At 34.4% G+C, this 15,101-nt stretch overlaps 1 protein-coding gene across 3 annotated transcripts in view; it reads left to right on the forward strand.

Moving 5' to 3' along the window:
- The first annotated feature begins 3,316 nt into the window (after positions 1-3,316).
- The window catches only part of LOC108912772 (protein winged eye), a 241,345-nt gene continuing 229,560 nt past the window's right edge, over positions 3,317-15,101 (forward strand). For all 3 annotated transcript variants that reach the window (XM_018718154.1, XM_018718164.1, XM_018718172.1), the window contains exon 1: positions 3,317-3,643. The gene's annotated coding sequence lies outside the window, so the exon portion shown is untranslated. The remainder of the gene's footprint in view (positions 3,644-15,101) is intronic.

The raw sequence follows: 15,101 nt of genomic DNA on the forward strand, positions 1-15,101 counted from the left end.
ACCAAAAATATTCATGAAACGTTCGGATTCATAGGTCCTATAACCACGTATAGCTCGATAGTTTCTAATCTAGTAGTCCACAAAAGATAACCAAAGCCAAAGGATTTGGTTTACAAAGATAAATCTTTGAGACTGGAAAAATCAACTCCAAACTGTCAGTTTCTCTGGAAATCCTTCTGGATTAGCTACTTCTTTTTATATTATAGGAGAGAGAGAGAGAGACAAGTGTGCAGTTTAGAAATCAAGGTAAGTGATTATTAAAATGTCGAGAGCTGACACCATGGAACACATCAGATTGCTAGAGGATTTGAGGAGAGTCATAGATACTGTCCGAGGACCAAACTGTCCATAAGAATACCTATGCAACTATCTATGCCATACAACCTTGTGTATGGCATAGCTTTATTGGATGTTACCGATATAACTAAGGACGATATGACACTGAAAAAGCTCTAGCGTGGTTAGGAATAACAAGACAGAGATTCTAGTCTGGATACCTTGTCAATCAAGTCTTACCACTGGCCAGATTAGCTCACTCGACGGTGTTTATGACATACCTCTTAAAAAGAAAGCAAAAAATTTGTTGAAGGTAAAAAGGATACATCTGCGAGTTCTAGTTACTTGTTTCATATTTTTCGGATATTTAAATGTGGATGGTACTTTTTACGAAAAAAATGTTAAAAGATACAAAATTTTCGATTAAGAATAGTCTTTCACAATGTGTGAAAGAAAATATGCGGTCGTTTACAAGACATGACATCCGAAACAGAAACGATGACTGGAGGAGCTTCACAGCATCAGCTTCTTTTCTGATTTGCCACTTCTCCATTATTATTCTAGAGAGATGTCGATGAGTATTGTACAGATTAAGATAAGTGGCTATTAAAATGATGAAGAATGATCGTGGGACAGAACAAATTGTTAGAAGATTTGGGAAACCTCACGCTCAAACCTAGCGATGACCTCAGATGTTATGTCTATACGAATAATCTATAAATTGCTTTTCAAAATTCATAGGATAGAAACAGAACTAACTTTTTAAGTGGAGATAGCTGTTGGTACAGCAGATACTCTAAATGAAAGGGGATGAAGAAGCAAGGTCGAAACCCGACATCTGGTAGCTCTTATGGTTTGTTTTCTGAGTCATAATGAGATATCACCTACAGCAACCGTACTTAGAAAATGAGGAAACATCAGAACACTTATAATCTGTCGCTGAATCGCCTGCGGAACGGAATAAGTTTTCTATATTTGGCACAATATATACAACTCCAGCTGCACTTACCCAACAAGGTTAAGGGCCTTGTTAAACAGCTGAACCTGTTGGTTGAAATATAATTTTAGAGAATCAAACAGAAAACTACATACTAAATTTGAATGAAATTAATGAATTTATATGAATCGCCCTACAAACTAATTTATTTTTAAAAGATACTAAGATACTCAAATACAAATTGTAGTGTTTGTTCTACACCCATTACATCTGATCCAATAAATTGGCGAAAGAGTTGACCAGGTTATATACTGATCTATAGCACAAAAATTATGGTAAATTTCTTTACTTAGATTCAATGAACGCGCAAAAAAAATTGTGACATAACTAGTTCCAAATTTATGCCTATTTTGATTACTTTTGTATTATGTCGGAGAGTGGTTATTAAATAAATCATTGCAATACTTTTTTAGGGAAGTACTTTCAAGATAAAATTTTTAGACAAAAGTTGTAGGGTTCTGAAGGTGACATTCTATGGTGACCGACATAAAGGTCAACCGTAGAGGTCATTTGAAGGTCAACGGAAATGGATAGAGCGGTAAATTTTATGTTCAGATATGTCTTTACGTTATGGGTCAAAGTGACTCTAAAGGGTTATTTTCAAATAAGCTTCTGAATAAGATTTTGCGATATGTTTCGGAAATGTACGAATTTACGACGAAAGATTCTTGTTTCTGGTTCTGAAAGTTTTGTGGTTTGATGGGATGATACAATAACCTAGAAGTCAAGTCTGAAAGTTCTTCGAAGGTCAAATCAAGGTACGAAATAGGAGAACCCTGTTTGCAAGCCCATTAAGTTAAAGCAAAATCGCTATGGCCCAGTTAGTCAAGGCAACATCGCTAAAACCCGGCAAGTCAAGGCAAGGTCACTATGACCCGGCTATGACCTTCAAATAACCTTCAAGCTTGATCTCTACGTTATAGTCAATGTCTTCATCGAATGATCCCATCAAACCATAAAACTTTCAACCAGAATCCGTCGTCGTAAGTACTTTCCCGAAAAATATCGTAAAATCTTATTCAGAATCTTATTTACGGTCACTTTGGCTCATAACATAAGAGCATATATACGTAAAATTTTCTACTATATCCATTTCCGGTGTCAGAAATACATTCATAATATCTAAAAATCCAAGTTGACCTTCAAATGACCTCTACGGCTGACCTTTGTGTCTAGGTAAAGGTCACCATTGAATGTCCTCAGGACCCCAGTCTAAAAGAAATCTCTTGAAAGTGCTTCCCGAAGAAGATATTGCAATGTGTTATTTACAATGGGACAGAGGTGCACTAGCGAAAAGTTATTATTCGACAATCGACTATGAATCTTACTATTAGTTGCTTTTTATTCAATAGTGCCAACTATTATTACACCCCACAATTCTGAAACTCATGAACGATTTCAATTGTAAAAGTTGGTAAGTAGACAGCTTTACAATTGACTAAAAAGGAGGTAACATATAAGATGTCACAAATATAGCGCCTGTGTTTACTTTTTCGTTGGCACAATACAACGAAATAGAACAGGACTCCCAACTATTGACTATTTCATAATTTACCTGGCTATTTTTAATTTGGGATACTGAATACATACTCAGATTTGCTATTAAACCTACCATTTAGTTATAATTAAAATAATAAATTGGGTGTGTCAGACCACTGGGCAGTTTACTTAAAAAGACAATAGGCGTGGTTGTGCGAAACGAGAAACTATAACTAGAAAATCCTATTAATATAGATAACGAGTGTGGCATTAATATTTTCTATTTGTAATTATTTGTTTTTGCGTGTAGTTCTTCATAGTAAACGCCGTATTGGGAACCATCTAAAAATAATACTCGGAATGGTTATTCTCATATTCCTATGCAGGCAGCCTTTCACTCCCGCTTGGGTGTTCGTTGCAAAGCTCCGTCGACCGTCGACCCCGCCTCAATTTTCCTCTACGTAAGCGCCATAGCAAGCTTCCACCGAGCGTTTCCGGGTATGCACGAGAGAGCTTGAACGAAGTCATGTCGTTCTCCAGTGGAATCAGTGAGCGAACGCCATGTAAAGACGAGGCAAAAACGACGTTTTGCGCTTGAATTTATACAGAAAAAAAAGTATATCAAAAAACCGGGACGCGGGTACGCGACGTCACACGGAAACTTTGGCATTCTTCGATTGAAAATTCAGTGTTACAAAGTGATTGTTGATTTTAAATTCCCGTGTTTGTGATTGTTGTTCAATTGTTGACGAAGAAAATGTGATCGTTTTCTGTTCGTGTTTCGGTGGTTCTTCCAGTTGATATTTTTGTTTGTATTGCGACTGTGGTGGTAGTGTTGTTCAGTTTTTGGGATATTACATCGATCTTTGAAGACGGTAGTCCGCTGTAAATGTGAGTTCCTCCGCTTTGCCCTTATCTGCCCTTCTAGAACACTGGAACGGTAGTTTTAGTTCGTAGTACGACTCTTGCACATCGCTATCGATTTCAAAGTTAGAAAAACGTAAACTGCGTATGTTTTTCAAACAGTAAACTGTATTTGATATTGTAAAAGCGCAAATAGCAATCTTTTAATATTACCGAATATATTCAATGAATATTTGAAAATTAAATGCAAAACATGTTACAACTAACTTTAATACTCGCTTTAATACAATGAGTTAAGTATCTTCTTGAACATAAGTGTAAACATAACGCTAGATATTGAACTAAATGTCTTGTTTCTAGAAACAGAATGTAGGTCTTTTAAAACACTAGGCTAAAATATTTAATTCTGCAATTTTTTTCTCTTAAATATCTTTCGGGCCTTTCTTTCAAATACACTTTTGTGATTCTCCATGTGTCTATAAGTTACATTAAAAAAAAAGAAGTCACTTAAAGCAAAGAAATGTAGATTGTTTTCTAATACGCAGTTTTTCAATAACCCGGGAAACTACCAGATATCCTAACTAAACTTCCTTAAATAATATGATCTTGAAGATAAAGTATATGTAAGTACCTATATGCAAACAGGATGTAAGAGATATACCTGGGTATTTATCAGTTGTTCTCAAATTCAGCATCCATTTTGGTATTTCATAGGTATGTCATAATTTTCTCTAGAAAAAATAAAATCTTGTAAGAAGTAGGCATATTAATACAAAAACTTTTATCCCAAATAACTTAATATGTCCAATAGTACTACCATAGTATATTTGTACTGAATGCTACTTACGTTAGGTAAAACAAAATTGAAGAGTACTTCTAATTTATCTTTAAAAAATCAATTCCTGCGCTTTTAAAAATATTTCGTATTAAAATATTTCAGAAATGTGACAGACTTCTAATGTTAAATCCTTTCTAGTAATAGTAATAGTAATAATACTGCTGGGTACATATCTCAGAAGGCTATTGTAAAGTAATATCCAAGAAATCTTCTACATGACTCTTCTTCATGGTTATTATTCCGGTTATAAGCGAAGTTCTAGTACATTTAAAAGAAGTTTTAAGGGTCGTTTCGTTTAAGATCTTCCAACTTTTTTTGCCTTAGTAATAAACGTAACTCCATTTTCCTAGCGGCAACTTTTTTTGTAACGGAAAACTTCAGGCAAACAAAGCAAGGCAAAGGGAATTAGAAGCTTAATCCTACTGCAATGTAAAAGGGTGTTACAAAGTAGATAACAAATTGGTTTTAAGTGTTACGGTATTGAATTGGGTATATAGTTCTATTTTTATCGAGATACCTATCGACAATATTTGCTGTTTACTTTGGACCGTATCTGTGATGAGGTACCAATTTGAAAAACGGGGAATTTTGTGTTGGGTTTTGGATTCGATTACTCTGCAATACGAGACTGGTTTAAAAAACTATGGTCTTAAGAATAATGTTCTGTTTGCATTTACACTAATGACTTTTCTATAAATATCATAAAAAAACACCTTTAATGAGCTTGGTCTCTGATATTTTACAGTAGAACACCTATACCTTCATAAATTGAAGATAAATAAAACATTTCATAATATATCTTTATTACAAATTTCTGGTACGTATTACTCAGAATATCCTAGAAATCTCGGTAGAAATACTACGCAGTGTATGCTCCGAAAACCGAGCTGTTTAGAGGCGGCTTTCATGAAAACGTAGTAACTTAATATTGATTCACTGGAGTAAATAATACAATTGAAATTTCCGAACGATTTTCCGGGAATATATTTATATTTCAATAAGAACTTATTATACGCACGTATTTGATAATCACGAAGGGCATATTTTAATTGAAACTAATGTCATTTAGCATTCATCTATTTTAATTGTAAAATTGAAATCAAAACTATTGCATTTTAGGTTTTTTTTGTACAAGCTAGCATTATATGTGTATTAAAACAATTGTTTACAACATATGTACGATACGCATGGATCGTCTCCCCCCTTACCGACCACCCCTACCTCTCCATATTATTTGAGTAATATTTGTAATTACGCAAGTGCCTATTTTCGTGTTCAAATTTTGACTAGTAGTTTCCCTCTCGTTTTTTATACGTCTAACAACTGACTTAAAATTAGATCTTCAAAAATGTTATAAACTACTTACTTAATTATTTTTCAGTACAACCTCTTCCGACAGATGTTACTTTTCCTACAAACAACAATCTTAATAAAAAACAACTTAGCAAAATGCTTTTAAGGACTAGATCTCAGTTCTACGGAAAATATAGGAATTTATAGAACTAAACAGAACTAAAAAGTAATAGAAATCATACGAAATTTAATTTAAATACCTACATTTCGCATTCAACTCAGCCGAGAATAAACCTCTTCTAATCTCAGTCAAATTCATCATACGTATGTCATTTGTTTAATGTTATCTTAACCTTTACTTACAGTACTTTGTTTTACCTAAATGTCAATGTTTTAACATATTTTTTAATTTGATCTATATTTACTTTGCATGTGCATAAAAGTGTTACAAAAAAAAAATGTTGAAATCTTAAACTCAAAGTAATTTTCTTGGTATTGTTGACTAAATTTTCCATTACAACCTCGATTATAACTACTCCAATATGTTTCCCTAAAACAAAGACAGAGCAGCCTCTAGAAACACTACCTAGATTTTAGTTTTTGAAAAGCAGGTTGGTTCATGACTTATTTATGATGGTTTCAACCATCGTTTTATGGTTGTCTGGAAATAGATATCTCATTAAATCAATTTGCTTGCAGTATAACAAGGGGGGGATCACTGGCCAAAAGTTGTTGATGAAAATATTCATTTTCATCTTTAATCACTCAAATATTACTCAAAAATAATAGATAAGAGGTAGACAGCACGGGGTGGCGATATACTTGAATATTGCCGAGGTACTACTCAAGTTTTTGCAACAATTTACTCCCACGGCAGCTGCTTGGAAGAAAGGTACAAAATATAAGTGTAAAATAAAACATAAGAGGTACATTTAGGTAGGTGTATTAAGACGAATATGAGGATAATACAATCGTGGATTAAGAGAGTTTAAAATTTACATTGTTACATTTTTATCGTTTTTATCGTAAAAAAACGCTTCGCGCGAATTGGAATTATTTCATTCCATTACATTGCAACATTTTTGGATAACAAAAATTTGTAGATAAATCCGAGGATAAATCATTTAGCATCAAGAGGATTAACTTTGGGATCAGTTGCAATTAAAAAGGATGTCGAAATCAATATGGACGTTTCACTAACACCTGTCAATTCCACAGGAACAGGACGCCCATTTGGTAAAAAATTTCTACAATGTTTTTTGTTTTACATACAATTTTAGTTATAGGTATTACCAATCCGTATTTCTATAGGTTCTGGTAATGAAAACCTTTTCCATAGGCATTAAATTATCATTATGAAATATGATTATTTATATACCGTGCCATTTTGAATTAGTAAACGAAAATTTAGACCTTTTATATACGGGAATATTAAAAGAAGGTACTTATTAGAGTAGAAAAGGCCTCGAAAAAGGCTAGATCCAGATGACGATTTAATAAGGAATTTGGATGAGTTAAATCTTTAAATTCTTTCAATTAGACATTTCTTTGTTATAAGAAAATAAAGCGCGTTTACGAGGGGGAAATCATTGACTAATTTAATACACAAATAGCACTGAAACATTACTCACAATTACTCAGTTTTACTCAGTTATTATTCAAGCTTCTAGACTGAATTATCCCTGAGGTTTTTCCCTGAAAAGAAAAGACAGTAGTTGCCACTTAATATTCTAGTAATTGCCACCACTTTATACCTCATTTTTTAAAAGTACTCCAGGAACTCCATGGGTTTTTGCAACTGAGAAGAATAGCATGGTATTACTTAGGCAATGTAATAATTTATTGACTGAGTTGAAAAACATTTATTTTCCTCTTTGCGTGCCCTTCCACCTGTACCAATAGTTGATTTTTTTTAACCAATAATAGCGAGCTTAACATGACGGTGGCGATAGCGAGCAACAGTAACTGTTATTGCAGCCATATTTTCGAAGAATGGTCCGATGATGCAGCCAGTCCAAATTCTACACCAAAAATAACACGTTGTGGATACATTTGTGACTCGTGACTTTTCTGAACCCCAAATGCAACAATTTTGTCGATTGACGAGGTCATCAAGATGAAAATGAGCCTCATCGGTGAAGATGATTTTGTTCGAAAAATCAGCATCCACTTGTTGTTGCTCCATCTATTCCACGAACTCCTTCGCTCTGCGTGCTCAGTAGGCTTCAGTTCTTGAGTCAATTGAACTTTGTAAGCATGAAGGTGCAAATCTTTCGTGAGAATATTCTGTTGAGAGCTTTGAGAAATGTCTAGTTCTTGACCACGGTGACGAATTGATGTTGTTCCTGGACTCTCAGCAACACTGTCACGAACACGAACTGTTTCGATGTTTTGTGTTGAACGACTTGAAGGACAGCCAGAGTGTTTAAGATCACTAATTGATCCAGTCTTCCGGAATTTTTCAAAAAATCTCTTCACGGTCGATGGAGTTACATCACTATCTCACGAAAACGCGTTGTTCCTTCCAGTAGCGCTCCATTTTTAATAAGCCTGAACACTTTTTTTTCGTTGGCATCACCTTACCGCTCAAATGGCGCCAAATTCAAATTTTGCGTGATTTTTGGCCTAGCCAAAAGGTGAACACTAAAATATACACTTTCATAGTTAATTACTCGGATATGACTCTAATAATAAATAGAGGCTGGAGTGATGGAGGAAATGACGCAAATGTGAGGTAAATAATTGATTGAACACTCAAATATTACTAAAGTATTGCCTAAATATTTCCCCCACTGTTATTATTGAGTTCGCTTGCACGTTTTTTTACCATTTGTTTAGGGCACATTCTGATACAATCAAAACTTCAAAGAGGTGGGTTTGGTGTAAAGTTAACGCGTCAAGAAATTTTTTTCACGGCAAAGTTGGAGCCAATTGACGGTAAATCCTGACAGTCAGAATTACGAAGTTTAAGAGAGGGCCTCCTAACTTTACTTTTCTTAATCTTGCACATGCTATTTCTAGTAGAGTACTATTCCGTGCATAAATTTCAAGTTTTGAAATAAAATCCTGCGTATTTTAAAGCTCTTCCATTATCCATCTTAATTGCGGCTTTTATTTGGAGAATTTAAATTTATATGACAACTTAACCCGATCCAATCATCCAACAATAAAGCCTCATAATAGACTTCAACATCGCTCGTCCAATTGTTATTCATCTTTGACAATGAACGATCGTAGACTAGATTATAATTCAGTATTCTTCGGAGTTATTTTAATGCCACCACTAAAGTTACGTAAGTCGTAGAAGAAGACGACGATAGATTTGTTTTGATAGGCGGCGCGCGAGGAGGAGCCTATACAACCGGTTTAATTAAATGCTTTCCCTCCCGAATCGCGGTTTAAAAAATTGGAGGAGCTCGCGTGTTCCGCCGATTTCGGCAGGTGGGACTAATTTCGAAAATTTTTACGCTGCTGTGTTGCCGGAGCAGATATAGTATATTAAAAGTAGGGATGTTACGATTATTTGTAATCGTATTCGCTTGTGCGGATTAATTGCATCAAATATAAAATTTGCAATTGCGCATTTTGTTCTGAACTTTTAACGATTGTAAATAAAAAATGAATATTCGTAAGAAGACACGTTGCATTAAAAAAGAAAGATCCTTATTTTTATTTTGAAAAAAAAAACATTACTACGAATAGACAATAATTAAATACATTTAGTTCTAAAAGATTCAGTTTTAGATATAAGATATAAAACATTAGGTGTTGATTAAATTGATGATTATCCGATACCGTTTTTTTTACTATTTTGTCAATTCTCAGCTAATAATTGAAGCAGTTGCTATATCTCACAGTGTATACCTTTGAATTAATCGAAATTTAGTAAAATGATATAAGAAAAATTACAAACACCGACTCTTTCAAGAGTGGTATAATTTCCAATAGTTATGTTCAAGTAAAAACTTTTCTTGAAAATAGGACTCAATATGTTTCTAATTAATAATAATAACTCTGAGTCACACCAAGTAAAACAAGGTGTCCCACAGGGCTCTGTTCTAGGTCCGGTGCTTTATCTATTGTATGTGAATGAGATAGATTCTCTCTCGAGTAGTAGGTACGCATTTTACAATATATGCTGATGACACCTCCCTTATTACATCTAATATCAATGAGAATGCATTAGAATATAATATAATCGACCAGTAGTGTTCGTTGCGCTTGTTTGGCAAACCATTACTGAAAAACCGCCTTTCGTCCGTCCAAAGAACATGTCGACAAAGTTTCTACATTTACTACAATTTATGCGATAAGATTAGATCAGTTTTCAATGTGACGCTCAGGCAAATACTCCAAGTTGTGAATTTTGTAGTAATTGGTTTTTAAAATTCGTTGAACGGCTGTTTTATCCAAATTCAATTCCCGGCTAGCCTGCCGTATAGAATTTCGTGGACTTTGTTCGAAATTCTAGCTGTATTAACATTGTTTCTTACCCTTCGGTCAATTATTTGATTTTTCCGAACAGAAAATGTATTTTCATTTCGTCGCAGTCGCCTCCAATCTTGCAAAGGTTCTATGACCAGGAATGAGGCGCTCTGGATACATTTCTCGATATAACTAGAGCTCTTCTTGATTTTTTTTTGTGACTCGCCGTAAATTAACAACATATCAATTTTTTCTGCTTACCTTATCCCATTTAACACCAAGTTACCAAATTTTATTTAAATTTTTTGTATCCTCACAGTAGGCCCATACTATCGAGTTGAGACGCCTGTACGCCTTATCTATTCTCCATGCATAAATATATTTAAAAATTTTCTTTTAATCGCGTCATAATTGTGGTCAATTTTTTAACTTTTAAACTTTCAAAAAAGTTCGGTTACAAATTGAATTGATTGGCAATAAGGCTCATGAGAATTGGGGTACCAGTTTTTTAATTTAGAAAATCATAATATTTGACATCTTCATTTTCGTCTTTAAAGTCGAAACTAATATTTTTGTAGAACTGTCATAAAATATTAACAAAAAACGTTTGAAGTAACAAATGTCCTCTGAGTATGTGTCTTGCTATCAGGAATTTTAATGGTAATTACATAACTTTGACTTCCATATCTTTCTATATTAGTAAAATTTGTTCAGTGATAATTAATCATAGTAGAAATGTATCCAGTTAAATTGATAGCAGCTGTATAAAAAAAACTTTTTCCAGAGGGAAACAATAACAGTAATTTAGTGTAAAAATTTTGAGTAAAAAAGTGTAAAGCATTTTGAATGATTGTTTTAGATTGTCGGCCGGAATGTCCTTCAGGATGTCGGTAAAAGCCTTTCGGATGACTTCTACATCCGCAAAACGCTTTCCTTTCATCAATTTTCCGAAAAGGTAACAATGTCCTTGGAATCGTAAAAGCAAATCAACATTACCGTTACTTTTGATTTCTCCAATCGAGATTTTTTAGATTATGGCTCGTCTGGCGCCTTCCACTCGGTATTTTGGCGCTAGGTTTCTGGATCATATTGAAAGCGCCACTTTTCATCACCAGTCACAATGTTGTAAAGGAAGTTTTTGTCATGGGTTTCGGTTGGCCAACATGTTGCTCATCATTTATGTTCTCACGATCGTTTTTATACCACGTATATAGTCTTTCCGATGTCAATTGAAGAACCAAGAGGTTGGCAGTATATACCAGGTTCGGTCGCTGACGCAGCAACTCGGCTTTGAAATATTTGAAAAACTCGTTCCCATATTTATTTAGCCATACCCATATACTGGTCTGGTCGCCCAGTTGAAGAATGAGCGCGCGGACCAACGCGGTACAAACACAGCCGCACAGGGCGACCTGGCCATAAATTCAGGTGTCAACAAATGGCCTAGCAGTGCAGTGCAGCAATACGGAATTTGGTGTGATTCAGGTAATTTACGTTTATTATAGGCACCTTCTATTAGTCATTCATATTACAATTGCGAAAGAGAGAAATAAGACGCCTATGAAATTCATTAAATTTTATTGCTAGGCGTTTTTATACATGTTGAACTGAGTTCGGAAAGACATACCACTCATGAACATTGAAACGTTTCGGTAAAAGTTTAAAACGAAACTTAATAGTAGCTCTTTGTTCGATGCTCATTTTTGTATCGATGACAGAAACATACTGTCACTTCAGACGCTTCTATTCGTCCAAATGTCATGAAAATTTGACAATACAGTGAAGGATCTATTTTTAATGCATGTAATTGCCAATAGTAATACCTACTTTGAAAAAGTGAGGTGAGAAACACTTGAGTAATTATGAAAGTTACTATTTTAGTAACAGAATTAAAATGTCACCAGTTTATGATAGTTTTCTTACTATTTGGATCTAGGAGAGAAAAACTGTCACATTCTAAGCCGTGATAAAATCTGTACTTTGAGTAATATATAATTTATCCTCGAATTTATCGTTGATAGTATCTATTTATATCGATATTAAGTCTGAGTAAGATACATCTGGTAGTTACTTACCTATATTGTTTTTATTTTTTAATTTCTCACTATACCCAATAATCTATTTTTAAAACAACTCGTTGTTTGTCTCGTTCACAGCGGTTTTAAAGTTATCTAGACACTTCGAAATGTTGGACATATCTATTCTATTTTAAAATTATGTTGATGATTATGATTTTTTACTAGCCTTGGTGGAAACAGGATGATTCTGGGTAAAATAAACGATATGTTTATTTTCCAGAATAACTGTCCCAGGGTTATTGTAAATACTAACTAGTAGATTTTAGAGAATGTTTCAAGTACGATGAAAAAGTAAGCGTATGTAAATAGATAGTACAATTAGGAAATATACATGTGCAAAACAAATTTTAAGCTGGAAGCTTGTGAAATATTAACAAACCTTAATATGTTTTTGATAACTTTGGAGAATTTTTTTTTTATTAGGTGGTTTATCTTTAAACATTTAACTTCATTGGTTCCAATCAAGATAACTTCGAAAGGGTATTGAAAAATCGGTGTAATATCATTTCTCCATCTTTGTTTAATTTTCATTGTTGCTGAAATGGCAAAATCATTGAAACATAGACTGTTGATGAAGTCTTGATGCCCCCTTTTACACTAAATGAAATTCTAGACAATTTCCCTAGTAATATGACTAACTTGGATTCGTTCCATTTTAAGAAATCACTTTCTATTTCTTCTCCTAAGAAAATTTACAAATCAATTTTCCGGTTGATTAACTATCACTGCAGGTAATTACCGTAATTTTTTTAAACAAATAATTTTCGTTTTTGCGGTGCACAATAATAATACCTACGTAGTTATTTTAAAAAAATATATAATTTAATCTTTCTTCGACAAATCTAATTGAGTTGTATAAGATTTAGATCTGTGAAGTTCAATTAACTATTGTCTGGCTCTGAAATGTAATTGGTGGTCTCGTTCGAGGTAGGATCGTTTCTTGTGATTTTAATAAATTTAAAGCATTTTCATAATGACGTCTGGACGTTTTTTTTTTTAATTTTTACTTGAACTAAATGGTCCATATCAAGATCAGAAATATTCTTGCTAATAAAATATATTTTGTAATCACAATAATAGGAATAGGAAACATTTTCGGAACCGCTGACTGTATCGATAGCTCGCTTGGCTCCGTTTACACAAATCAACACACAGGATCATTAATGTAACATTACCCAATTATCTCGTTACCTTTTCTATCTAACAAAAATTGGTAAACGCCAAAGCTTTAGAAAATTTTCTTTTAATCTTAAATAAATATATAAAAAAACAATTGAATGTTGTTTTTATTTTAATGGAACAGCCTATATATTTGCCATTTCTTGGAATCCTCTCTTTTTTCTGATCACAATGATATACAGGGTCTTAAAAAAAGAGTGTAAAATATTTCAGGAGGTAATAGTATGAACCAAAATAAGCAGAAAAGTCTTAATAAACATGGGTCCGCAAAGTAACGGTTGCGGAGATATGGACCACTATTTGTTTTTCAAACATTTTATTTTATTAGGAATAAACCGACAAAGGAAGCTTTTAACAAACAAAAAACAAAGTTACAGAAGATGTTCAAAGTGCCCTCCGTCCATTTCCAAGCAGGCACGACATCTTCGTCTCAACGATATTCGAACTCTTTCGAAAACACCCTCCTTGGTTTGGATTTCTTGACACTTTTGATTAATCCGTAGCTGCAGCTCTTCCAGGCTATTTACAGGAGTACCATACACTAATGTCTTCAAATATCCCCAAACAAAGAAATCTAGAGGGTTCAGATCAGGCGATCTTGGAGGCCATAAAACAGGTCCGGCCCTTCCTACCCATCTATGTGGAAAAGTTTGGTGTAAATGCTCTCTAACGGCCATGGAAAAATGAGCTGGAGCACCATCATGCTGGAACCACATTTGTTGCCTCTGATTCAAAGGAATGTCTTCCAAAAACTCATACAGTGTGTTCTGCAGAAAGTTGAGGTAAGCAGCGCCTGTTAATCGGTTTGGTAAAACAACAGGACCTAGAAACCTGTCACCTACAATACCCATCCAAATGTTTAATGAAAAACGTGCCTGATGTCCAGATTCTATTAGAGCATGAGGATTTTCGTCGGCCCAAATATGCGTATTGTGAAAATTAAACACTCCATTTCTTGTGAACCCGGCCTCATCAGTAAAAAGAATGTTTGCAAGAAAACGAGGGTCTTCAGCATCATGACGTAGAAACCAGCGGCAAAAAACCAAACGTGCTTGATGATCATTTATTGGATTTAAGGCCTGTACTCGTTGCACATGGTATGGATAAAGCAGTTGCTCGTGAAGGATTCTCCAAACAAGAGGACCACTAATTCCTACCTCGGCTGATATTCTCCGCACACTCGTACCTGGATTCTGCTCTACCAGTGCTAGAATTTCTTCTTCTGCTCTAGGAGTGGATACCGACCTTGGTCTTCCGGATAAATGGCACTGTTTGCTCAAGGAACCGGTATCACGCAATCTTTGGTGAATTCTTCCAAACATGCGTTGTGAAGGAATCTGGCGATTTGGATAAGCGTCAACATAAAGACGTCGCGCTTCGGTGGCGTTCCCATTAGCACGACCATACATGAAATGCATGTCTGTTAATTCTGCGTTAGAGTAACCAGCCATAGCGAAAGAAAACTTGTGCACTGAGAACAACTGTCAAATACGTACTGTTTATTTCACTAAACATCAACCAACTATTATAAGAAAATACACAACGTTTTTGCAAAATAAAAAAAGGGGCTAAAAAACATAAAACATTCCATATCTCCGCAACCGTTACTTTGCGGACCCATGTTTATTGAGACCTTTCTGCTTATTTTGGTTCTTACTATTACCTCCTTAAA

This window comes from Anoplophora glabripennis, unplaced genomic scaffold (assembly GCF_000390285.2).
Source record: "Anoplophora glabripennis isolate ALB-LARVAE unplaced genomic scaffold, Agla_2.0 scaffold33, whole genome shotgun sequence".
Lineage (NCBI taxonomy): Eukaryota > Metazoa > Arthropoda > Insecta > Coleoptera > Cerambycidae > Anoplophora > Anoplophora glabripennis.